This window comes from Rosa rugosa, chromosome 2, assembly GCF_958449725.1.
Source record: "Rosa rugosa chromosome 2, drRosRugo1.1, whole genome shotgun sequence".
Taxonomy (NCBI): Eukaryota; Viridiplantae; Streptophyta; class Magnoliopsida; order Rosales; family Rosaceae; genus Rosa; species Rosa rugosa.
This window is the reverse complement of record NC_084821.1, coordinates 36,021,097-36,033,725: the sequence shown is the minus strand read 5'-3', so window position 1 is coordinate 36,033,725 and position 12,629 is coordinate 36,021,097. Positions and strand designations below refer to the sequence as shown.

Sequence of the window (12,629 nt, the reverse complement as noted above, 5' to 3'; positions counted from 1 at the left end):
TTTAATCACCTTATACAACGCAAGTTTTGTAAACGTGTTGTGTGATTCACTTTTCTTCATCACACAACACATTTTTTTTTTCGTTGTGCAAAAAGTGTTGTGTGTTTAAGTTATTGGTGTAGTGCCATACCATCAATTTCTCTCTCCCCTCTCTCTATCCCTCTGTGATCTGCACTCTCTGTCTCCCCCCTCTCTCTCTCTTCCCTCTCTGATATGCACTCTCTCTCTCTTCCCTCTCTGATATGCACTCTCTCTCTCTCTCTCTCTCTCTCTCTCTCTCTCTCACTATCGCCGTCAGATTTTTATATTATGTCGCCGGTCTCACCAAGCTCACCACATCGCCGGAATGGTTTGGGTCGTCATGCAGCTAGAAGACGCAGAAACTGCGGAGGTCAGGAGATTTCGTCAGAGCCGGTTTTGGACATCTTCTCCGAGCGCCGGTTATGGACATCATCTCAGAGCGCCTCCGCCGCTGCTTCACCACCTGCGACACTGTCAATTGCACCTGATCCTGCTCCGACAATCTCGATGCCGGCCACGGAGCCGAGGACCGCAAGAAGGACCACCATTGCAAAATCATCACCAACGACTCTTACGCTAGAGACGACGGTACCGACCTGACCTGATCAGGGCTTCGCCTTGTTGGAATTCAGATCTCCATGGTTGGTTCCTATATTCAAGTCCAGTTTGGCAGGGTGGCAGCTTTGGCACAGTTTCGAGTCCAGGTTCAAACTTCAAAGCGTTTAAGGGATATCTTGCCAAGAAAAAAAAAATCGTTTAAGGGATATATGGGTATCAAAACTAAAATAATCAAACCTGCAATTTTGATTTGATTATTATTAGTCTTACATGCAAACAAAGATGAAAAGCAAGCCTCAGCTTTTGGTTTTTTTTTTTTTCAATGACAAATATTCCCTTTTGGTCGAATACTTTGGTTGAATATTGTTTTGGACGTTTTGGAGTATAGAGAGTGAGAAAATGGGGGCAGAAGGCCCAGAGAGAAAGAAAGAAAAAAAAAGGTTCTATTGGGGGGAAATAGACGTCTATTGGGGGGCAACAGATGTTTTGAATTGATGTAATATCCTCATTTTTTTCCTTAATCAAAGTTTTATTTGTTTAATTTTACGGAGATTAGTTCTCATTCTGGTGACCAAAAGTTCTATTGGGGGGCAATAGACGTCTATTAGGGGGCAATACAGGTTTATTCAGGGGGCAATAAACCTCTCCGGCCCCATATGAGATCTACAACAACCTCTTTGGAGACTTCCGGTGAGGTTTCATAAATCTCTATAGCCCCCCAATAGTTGTCTATTGGGGGGTAATAGAGGTTTATGCCCCCCAATACCTATGAGATCTCCGACGACCTCTTTGGGGACCTCGGGCGAGGTTTTCAGAGAAGTCCGGTGGGCAGCAGCCGGTGACCGGATTCAGGCGAAAGTTGGTCGGAATCCGGCGACCGGTGATCGGAATCATGCCAAAGTTGGCCGGAATCTGGAAACCGGTGACCGGAATCCAGCGACTGATGACGAGGCTCCAGCGAAGTCTCCTATGGTTTCTCTCTTTTCCATTTTCTCTCTCTCTAAAAGTAACAAAGGGGTGAGGGTAAAATAGTGTCAAAAACAAAAACAAAAAATTTAATGGGGTATTAAGGAAGACTTCCTTAGAGTGTTTTGGGTAAGGGAGAATTAAAAGAACTTAATGGGGAAGTGGGAAAAAAATCCCTAGAAATAGGATAAATGGACAAAATCCCAAAAATCATCATTCTTCATAATAGGGATCATCATTTGGCCCTTCGGCCCTAAGCCCACCCCAAGCTTGCTCGGCTCGTAGAGCCGAAGCCGATCCGGTCATTGCATTAGGGCGAGACAGCCCGACCCTTTCTCAAATAGGGCAGGGTATGGTCCTTGCAAATGAAGCCCGGCCCTTTAAGCCCGCCCAATTAAGCCCTGATAATTTCCTATTTTTTCTATTTTTTGTAGATGTTTCTATTTTTTCTATAACATACAACTTATCTCTTTCTTTGTAATTGATTTCGTAAGCTTTATTTTATTTAATTTTGTTTCCTTTCATAAACAACAATTAATTTTGGGAGATTTAGAGAGATAATTAATTGAATATAACCGCCTTAACTAATATTTATAAATATTATAAGTTAATTTCAATATATATATATATATACAGTATTTCTATGTTAAGGACCTCCTTAGATTTTAAAATCTAAAATCTAAGGATTTCCTTGAATAGACTCACTTTTCGATCGCATGTCCACATCTCAACCATTTAGTTTTTAGGTCCTAATGTATAGATCACCTCTGCAAATTTTAAGCCAAATTGACGATCGTTAAGGTATCGAATTATATTAAATCAACGAACGAACCGAATCTATCCAACATGAACCGTTCGTGTTTATAATTGTAAATCGCAGTTTTGATTTACAGAAACATCAAAAGCTTCAACACATGCTCCAACCTGATAAATTTTCATAAGTCGGAAAGTAATTTATAGTCCACAGTACACATGCTCGATCGTAAAGTAAAATTTTGATTTGCAGAAACATCAAAAGCTTCAACACCAACCTCCCATAATTCTTTCAACTCATCTATCAATAAACGAAAATACATCATTAAACGAACTTGCTGTCTTTTCCAGGTGCTCGCGGACCTGGAATAAGCAATGACATCATAGAAAACATCCCTTTCATACATTTCCATGGTGACAGATTGTATGGCACTAGCATAACTAGCTATATATTTCCAAATGGATTTAAACCATCTGTAGCAAGCCCCAACCTAATATTTCTACAGTCTTCAGCAAAATCAGGATACTCCTCATCGAACTTCTTCCACTCTTCAGAATCAGCCGGATGCCTAAGAAAACCCTCTTCATTCTTACGTTTTATTTTATGCCATTTCATATCGGTCATTGTATGTCTAGACAAAAATGACCTTTTCAGCTTAGGTTCAATGGAAAATAACGCAACACTTATTGTAGAATCTTATTACGTTTTCCTTCTTTAGACATGTACCTGGACTACCCACACTCGGGACAATTATCAAGTTTCTCGTTCTCTTTCCAAAATAATGCACAATCATTCTTACATGCATGTATAGATTCATACCCCAAACCCAATTCTCGCAACATTTTTTTGGCTTCATAATGCGATGATGGGATAGCTACTCCATTTGGGTGAGAATCTTTAAGCGTTTTCAACAAAACGTTGAGACTTTTATTGCTCCAACTACCAAGTACATTCGTATGCATTAGCTTTACAATAAAACTTAGTGATGAGAACTTTGTACAATCGGGGTACAGTTCTCTTTGGGCTTCCCCAAACAAATAATCATATTTGTTAGCATGTGTATTGTCACCACGATTACTTGTCTCATCATCATCTATCTCCATATGTAAAGGCCCTTGAACATCATTTAACATGTCCATCATTGAAGCATTGTCATCATCCTCACCGTCAAAGACAAATTCATCATCCATTTGGTTATTTGCTACATCATTCCCCATGCTCAGTCCATACAGAATAATGCAATTGAAACCCCTTCGAGAATTTATGTCTACGTATCTCTTTTAATGTAAAAAGTTCTTCATTTTTACAATCACAACAAGGGCAACGTGTCTTATTCTCTGTTTAGATGTTCTTTTGCAGCATCCATAAATAATTTGAGACTATTGGTAAATTCTGGTTGAAATCTATGTTTCAAGTACATCCAACTTCGGTCCATCATAAAAAAAAAACTTATACAACGTTAAATATTTTTTAATAATTATAATCACAATATCTTTTATTTTCCTTCCATTTTATGTACTAGTAAACCTACTCAAGAAAGCGATGAACGTGTATATATAATTCCACACAAGCATGAATAACAAGTCATGAAAGCAAAAGAAACATCACTCAATCATCAAAAACAAAAGTCAAAACACTCAGAATTCTCATGATCAAGCAATCAAAATTAAATTTCATCCGGTTACCATCTACGCTAACCTACATACACGCCGGGAATGAATCTAGGGTTTTTGTGCATAATCAAACTCGTATATATTATCAACACACATACAAATTAGCATAGAGTATATATTATACATATAAAAAATAAGAGAATATAACTCACCTGGTGATGACACTGACTAATTTGGGGGCTCTGTTGTAATACCCCGAAAAATCCAAATTAATTTCCGTGGATTTTTAGAAATGATTTCACAATAGTGGGAGCGAGTACGAGGCTCTGAGAAGTTGTGGAATTAGTTCGAACGATTAATTTTCGAAAACGTACGTTATTTAGGGGCACGCGAAAATCGACTTTTTATACGTATGGAATTTGGGAAAACTTCCTTCATGAAAGTTGTAGAGCTCGTCGACACGATCGCGTGCATATATGGAACGCAAAAATCGGAGTTCGTATGAATTAGTTATGATTTTTTTGAAAAAGTTTCCAATTTAGTATAAAGCTTCCATTTTGGAAATTTCCAAAAATAAAAACAGATTTTTCCAAAATTGGAAAATCGGCTGCGATTTTAGTTCCCCGCCGGAAATCGCCTCCAAAACTTCGATCGACGATTTCTTCCTCCTCCGGCCACCGATCCTCACCAAACTTCTTCCATTGGCTTCGTATGGTCCTTGCGCACCTGTCTGTGGCAGCCTTTCACGGCGGCGCGGCCTGTAGCGGCGGCGGCAAGCCCGGTCCGATTTAAGCTCGATTTTGGTCAACGCCGGTTTTCTCCTAGCTCCGGCCACCAAAACTTCCGATCCTTGGCTCCATGAACTCCCCTCAACCTGCTGATCATCATACTAGGAGGATTGCACCTAGAGTGACCGGTTTCACGTTCGTCGGAGCTCGGTAAGTTTTCAATCCGAAACGAAAATCTTTCGATCGGTATATCTCGAGCTGTAGTGCATCGTTTTGATTGATTCTTTTTCCAGTGGGTTCCCCTTGATGTTATTAACAACTCTCTAGAAGGCATCGAGGCCTGAAATTGAAGCTTTGACGTCGAAATCGAGCTTTGCCGGATTCTGCAAAATTTTGGAATTTTTCCGACCACAGAAGCTTTCGATCGGTATATCTCGAGCTACAGACCATATTTTTCTGTGATTCTTGAACCAGTGAGTTCTTCTTGAGTTTCTTAACAACTCTTCAGAAGGAATCGAAGCCTTAAATTGACGTTTTTACGTCGAATTGGAGCTCGCCGTTTTCTGCAGTTTCTCGCCGGTTTCTGGAAAATTCCGGCCACCTTCATACTGTTCAAGGTAATTTTCGACCCCTTCCGGTCATTTTCAGACTTCGTGCTAGTTATGAAAGTTGTTAAGCATGATGAGAGGAAGAAGAGCAGCCCGGCCCCGACACCATTGGTGGTGGTTGGCGGCGGCTCTGCCACTAACTCCGGCGGCCCTTTCCGGCCACCTCCGGGGATCAAAAATATGGTTTCTGTACATTTTCAGATTCTATATTTCAATACGATCATTTCGATATATTATACGCAATTTTTGGATATAGTATGATTAAGTTATGAATTTTACGATTTCGATCGATTTCGATCGTACGATTTGTGATCTGTGAAGATCGGACCGTCCGATGGACTTGTAGTTTTGTTATGTTGATCTTATGACTGTCCCAGTGGCTTTGTGTGGTCATGGGCGAAGATCCGACCGTTGGATCTTCGTATAATTGTGAAATAGTGATTCGGAAGGCGATTCGTGAGAATCTAACCGTCGGATTTTCGTATAATTTTGAGGAGATGTTTGTTAGAGTGATTCAAGAAGATCTGACCGTTGGATCTTCGTGATAATTTTGGAGGATGATCCTAAGGGCGATCCGTGAGGATCCGACCGTTGGATCATCATATAAATTCGATCTGGCCGTTGGATCATCATTAAATTAGAATCCGACCGTTGGATTTCCGTATATGTGTGGTTTATGAATGATTGCTAAGTTAAGATCGTATCTGACTAGGTGATTGACGGTTTGAGTTAGCGGACTGTCACGCCCCGGATTTTGAATGATAAATTCAAATCCGAAACCTGAATAATTACAATTACAAAAAAACCAAATCTCGAAACTTCGAGTTCATTATTACAATTCACTCTCACAATATATTATAAAGCTCAAATGAGCATAACACACCTCACAACTTACAATTGTTGTAAAACTCTAACAATTGCTCTAACCGCACGATCACCGTCCTGGTTCTCCTGTCCTGTAGGATTACCCGCTACACAATTTGAATAGTGTACCGGGAGTTGCAACAACACAAAACCCGGTAAGCTTTTTACAGCCAGTATGAGTAAACAAGAAAGAACTGTTGATTTATTAGATTTCAAGACTACCACAAACCCACGTTACTTTCTCACTCTCATATATATATATAGACACTTATGAGTTACTCTCAATTTAGCTCATAAGATCACTCACTCTCATATATATATGTAGACACTTATGAGTTACTCTCAATTTAGCTCATAAGATCCCTCACTCTCATATATATATATAGACACTTATGAGTTACTCTCAATTTAGCTCATAAGATCCCTCACTCTCATATATATATATAGACACTTATGAGTTACTCTCAAATTCGCTCATAAGATTTCCCAACATTTGGTAGACAGACTCATATATATATATAGACCCTTATGAGTTACTCTCAATTTCCCTCATAAGGTTACCAGATATATATTGACACTTATGAGTTACTCTCAATTTCACTCATAAGGTCACTCCACATTTGGCAGACAGACTCATATATATATATAGACCCTTATGAGTTACTCTCAATTTCCCTCATAAGGTTACCATATATATATTGACACTTATGAGTTACTCTCAATTTCACTCATAAGGTCACTCCACATTTGGCAGACAGACTAGAGCTCTAACTGAACGTAACCACTCGTCCGGCCACAGACGTGATTACGATTTAATACTATTAATAACCACCAGCCCGGTACGAGAGCGTGATTCACTAATAGATGCCATGGTCACCTCGTGACCTAGTGATCTCCACAGATCACAACAATTTATTGTTCCTCAACAATAAAACTCAACACCTCTCACAATATATTGTTTCTCAACAATAAACTCAATACCTCTCACAATATATTGTTTCTCAACAATAAACTCAACACAACTCCAACAATACATATTATTTCATGTAATAATATATATACAGACATTCACACAGGAATGTCTAATACACCAACAATAGTTCATATGATTGCAAAATAAAGCAATTAAATATATTGGGTTCGTAATATGAACCACGTGAGGTTTACTCACCTCGATAATCCCGCTGCGTCTTCTAAACAGCTCAACAACGATTTTACGAATCGTCCGCCAAATCAATCCGCCAATCACCTAATCAAATGTGACTTGAATTTAGCTAACAATTCCAAAACATACTTAAACGACAATCCAACGGTCGGATTCTAACTTATATAAAAATCCGACGGACGGATTCTCACGAATCGCCTCCCGAATCACTGTTTTGCAATTATACGAAGATCCAACGGTCGGATCTTCGCCCATGACCACACAAGGTCATTGGGACAGTCATACGATCAACATATCAAAACTACAAGTCCATCAGACGGTCCGATCTTCACAGATCATTAATCGAACAATCGAAATCGTTCGAAATCGTAAAATTCATAACTAAATCATACGATATCCGAAAATTGCGTATAATATATCGAAATGATCGTATTGAAATATAGAATCTAAAAATGCACAGAAACTATGTTTTTGACCCCCGGAGTTGGCCGGAAAGGGCCGCCGGAGTTAGTGGCAGAGCCGCCGCCGACCACCGCCAATGGTGTCGGGGCCGGGCTGCTCCTCTTCATCTCATCAAGCCCAACCACTTTCCTAACTAGCATGAAGTCTAAAAATGACCGGAAGTGGTCGAAAATTACCTCAAGAAGAAAGAGGCCGAAATCGCCCAAAATCGCTCAAATCTGAAATTCGTCTTCCTCGGGTTGAATCGAGATGTGAAACTTGGTGAGTTTATAGAGCATGGCAAGGCGAACAAAGCCCAGTTGGTCTCCCCTCCTACCTTTGCCGGAGTTGGCTGGAATTTGAAGAAATGCATGAAAAATGGTCTGACCTTCTTTGCTTCGATTCGTTGTCTATGGTGAATGATAGGATGCAAGACATATATGAATGGAAAGCTGGTTTCAAGGCGAAGAGATTGATATCAATTTCATGGCCATAGGTGGCCGGATGAAGTCGTGGCGACGCCGTGAAGCCAAGGCAGCGAGGAGGAGAAAAATCTGGAAATTTTCGGGTTTCCTTATTGAGAAATCTGATTTTTTGTATTTATAGAAAATTCTCAATTTTAAAATATTCATAACTTATTCATACGAACTCCAAATAATGCGTTCCACATGTCCACGAACTCGTATCGACGAGCTCTACAACTTTCATGAAGGAAGTTTTCCCAAATTTTGAACGTATAAAAAGTCAACTTTGTTGACCCCCTAAAAACGTTCGTTTTCGAAAATAAAATCGTTCGAACTAATTCCACAACTTTTCCAAGCTTCGTACTCGCTCCTACTATCGTGAAATCATTTCTAAAAAACCATGGAATTTAATTTGGATTTTTCGGGGTATTACAATCTACCCTCCTTAAAGAAATTTCGTCCCGAAATTTGAGCGTAAGTCAATTCCTCTCGATTAAGGTTGACCTAATCATAGAATCTCCATCTTTTCCAAATCTGTAGTAATCTACAAAGCCACAATCCTTTGTATAAAAATACATTCCTAGGGCCACTAAATCCTTTCATCACAATGTAAATTCACAAAACAACTGCTCAACATCACTCCACATCAATTACACAAAATCATCACGTGGATCATCTCATAGATCCTTACATAGATCTTCACATAGATCATCACATAGATCTTCACATAGATCATCACTCTGTACTGGCATACAAGCACAGTAAACACTCTCACAAAGTGTTTCGCTACTCAATTAGCATCACGGTAAATCTCCATAGTAAAACTTAAGATGCATCACTCAAAACAAATCATCCCCAAAAGCACGCCAATAAATTATGTCATCCAATGATGATGACTTGGGCTTGCTCAATCCTTGGGTTAAGCACTAGGGCTGGCCAATTGGGCCTGAAGAAATCGGACCATCCACATTTCGAACCGGCCCAAACCACTTTGGGTTTAACATTTGGGCCTACTATTCGGGCTTACTATTTGGGCTTACTATTTGGGCCTACCATTCGGGCTTACTATTTGGGCTTACTATTTGGGCTTACTATTTGGGCCTACCAATCGGCCCACCAACTTCCAGCTCGGCTACGGTATGAAATTGTACATACCGTATATACGTATGCATACCGTACAGATCGTATATACGTATGCATACCGTACAACTGTATATTCGTATGCATACCGTACAGACCGTATATACGTATGCATACCGTACAACTGTATATTCGTATGCATACCGTACAGACCGTATATACGTATGTATACCGTACATACCGTATATACGTCGTATATCAAGCATATACGAGATCCAAAAATATTTGTAAGAGGTAAGGTTCGAACTCCCGACCTCAAACACGAAGGTTTTGCTCCCAACCACTGAAGCAAGAGCTGCCTTCATTAATATATGCTCACGTGTTATATTTATTATGTCATAAGCGACATAAATAAAATAACGGGGGAGGCAAGGTTCGAAACCTTAACCTGCTGCACAAGGGCTTTGCCCACCAACCACTGGAGCACAAGCTGTGCTTAATATAATGTGTACAAATGTTTTACTTATTATGTCATAAGCGAACATAATAAAAATAAACGAGAGGCAAGGTTCGAACCTCTGACCTCTTGTACATGAGCCTTGCTCTTCAACCACTAGAGCACCAGCTGCTCTCGTTACTATCCATGCAACTTCTTTTATTTATTCTATCATAAGCGATAGAATAACAACAAACTGTCGGTACACTCCACGTGCCACGACACGTCTCTTCCGTGATTTACGGAAAGCAAATCACTTTCGGCTAAAGCTGTCTGCCACAGCGTCTCGAGGTTCGGCCTGTCCCCTTACACGCTCAACACGCGCCAACAGCTTTTCCGGGTTTCGGGGCGACTTTAATCCAACGCGTGGATTCAAATTCTGAGATCGTTCATCCAACGGTGGAGATCTGCTCACCTTGTTCTATAAATAGGTGCATTCTGGAGAAAAACTGTTCACTCCAAAAGAAAAGAAATTTTTCTTCCGAGCTCAAGTCTTTCTCTCTCAACTCTTCAGCCTTTCTCTTCTCAAATCCTTTCTTCATCAATTTCAATCCTTCTCTTCTGATCTTCTCTCCCATCTAGTTGATTCAATCCCATCTTTCCTCTGAACTTTCAGATCTTCAATATTTTCCTCCAAATCTTCAATCCTTCTTTCTCAGATCTTTTCTTCCATTTGAAGATTCGATCTCATCTTTCCTCTGAGAATCTCAGATCTCCAATCACCAGTTCAACAACTCCAATCCTTCTAACAAAATCTCCCTCAAACACTAAACCATGTATTCCTCGATTTCCACATCCTCTCACCCCATGACCCAAGAGCCACGAACTCTGCAACTAATGGAGCTCCAAACCCCGCAACAAATGGAACCACAACAACAGCAACCAACAGAGGAGGGAGGAAACACCCAAGCAGCTGGAAGTAGTGCCAACATGGATTTCTGGCGAAGCCGTACCAGGTGGATTCCTACTCCAGAACAAATAAGAATCCTCAAGGATCTTTACTATGTCAAGGGATTTAAGTGCCCAACTACAGAGCAGATTCACGAGATCTGTCTCCAGCTGAACCAGTATGGGTATGTTGAGGGTAAGAACATTTACTTTTGGTTCCAGAACGTCAGGGCTCGAGAGAAGCAGATGAATAGGTGTAATCAGGCTGCTCCAGTGCCCATGAGAACTAGTTCTCTTGGTACTGGTAGATCCATTGATCTCAATTTTGGGTCCACTGGTTCTACTGGTGCTGGTGGATCCATCGACATCAATTTTGGGCCAGCTGGTGGATCCATTGACATCAATTTTGGGTCCACTAGTTCTACTGATGATGATAGATCCATTGATCTCAACTTTGGTTCCACCTATTCTACTGGTAATGAAGGATTTATTTACTTAAATTTTGTTTCGTATTCTTCCTCACACTTCAACACTAATACCAGTACAACTCTTTTGGCACAACAGGAGGACAAACATCCCTGCAACAACGAGGAGGAGATCACCAGGAGGTTCAAACTCTTCCTCTGTTCCCCGTGCACGGCGAGGACGTCTTTGGTAACCTGAAGGCTACTTCCGAGGAAGGTAGCGCTTTTGGTTACTATTCTGGTGGCTCAGGCGGTTACCACAGTGGCTCAAACGTTTCTCTTGAGCTCAGCCTCAACCCATCCGGAGCTGCTGACTAGGCTTAGTATAGCATAGTCCTCGCTTTTTTTTTTTTTTTTTTTTTGTAATATAAACTCAATAAGATGGTGTGCATGTTTTCTTTCCTGTTTGTTTAACCAACAACAACACCAAGGATCGAACCTTGGTCACCCAATACTGTTTTCAAAACCATAAACAACTCTACTGCACACATCTTTCATAATGATGCAATAAAAACAATCACTCAAAAAGAATCCAACAATCAATTAAGTCGCATCGAGGTCTAGCTAGTATCCTCTGAGTCAAACCAAACACAACAATTTCATCGATAGGATTAGGGATTTATAAAGCTAAACACATCCTGAGTTAGCTAGGAAAAACCCACGTTTTTAGAGTTACTCTTACAACTCTTATAGAATCTCGATAATTCCATCTATCAATTGTTTCAACAAAAACTCACCACAATTCAATCCCTAACATTTAGCGATTCAGAAATCAAATCAAACTCCATATCACATAGTAATTCACTTGAACCACTATGGATACCTAACAAAATCACTAAAATCAATATCCGAAATTGCGTTTAACTATAACACCTAAAATCAATCACCAAAGGCACACACTCTCATCCAACATCATTCACAAGAACTGATTCTAACTCTCCCAATTAATTACACCAAAATCAACTCCATTGCAAAACTTTAAGTGTCCCGCCTACTTAAACTTAAAACACACAACAACTTCAAATTCACTGCAGCCCATCTCCATACTACGATCCAAAACTTAAGAAAACTAGTTCACCACACAAAGGCCACAAAATTCAATTTCATTCACTTGAACAAAACTATATTCACAAGTCACGGTCAGGTCATCAACCCATGGTGTTCAAATGAATAAATTTCAAATCCAGTTTTCCTTGTGAATCGTAACGTATCGTTCCAAAATGATGCAAGTAACATCAACCACGTATATAAGACACATCTCGCGAACTCAATTCAAATTCAGAATCACCAAAACTACTACTAATTCCAATTCTACCAACAATCCTGATTCTGAAGGAATTATAGTACTCAACGACAACCCAAAACAATGGTCTCTCATCTCTAACCATCGAGCACAAAATAAAATTCTTGTCTCGCACCTTAAACCCTGCTTAACAACTTACAAGCACAAGGAAGAAGTAACCACAATAATTTCTTCCCTAACCTCAACCCTACTAACAAACTCCACAAGGACATCTCA

The 12,629-nt window shown here is 40.0% G+C and overlaps 1 long non-coding RNA gene across 1 annotated transcript; it reads right to left on the bottom strand.

Moving 5' to 3' along the window:
* Positions 1-6,077: 6,077 nt before the first annotated feature.
* On the bottom strand, positions 6,078-9,493 carry LOC133734636 (uncharacterized). Its single transcript, XR_009858437.1, has 3 exons — positions 7,916-9,493; positions 7,284-7,361; positions 6,078-6,219 (listed from the first exon to the last, which is right to left on the bottom strand). It is a non-coding gene; the product is annotated as an uncharacterized LOC133734636 (long non-coding RNA).
* Between the last annotated feature and the right edge of the window lie 3,136 nt (positions 9,494-12,629).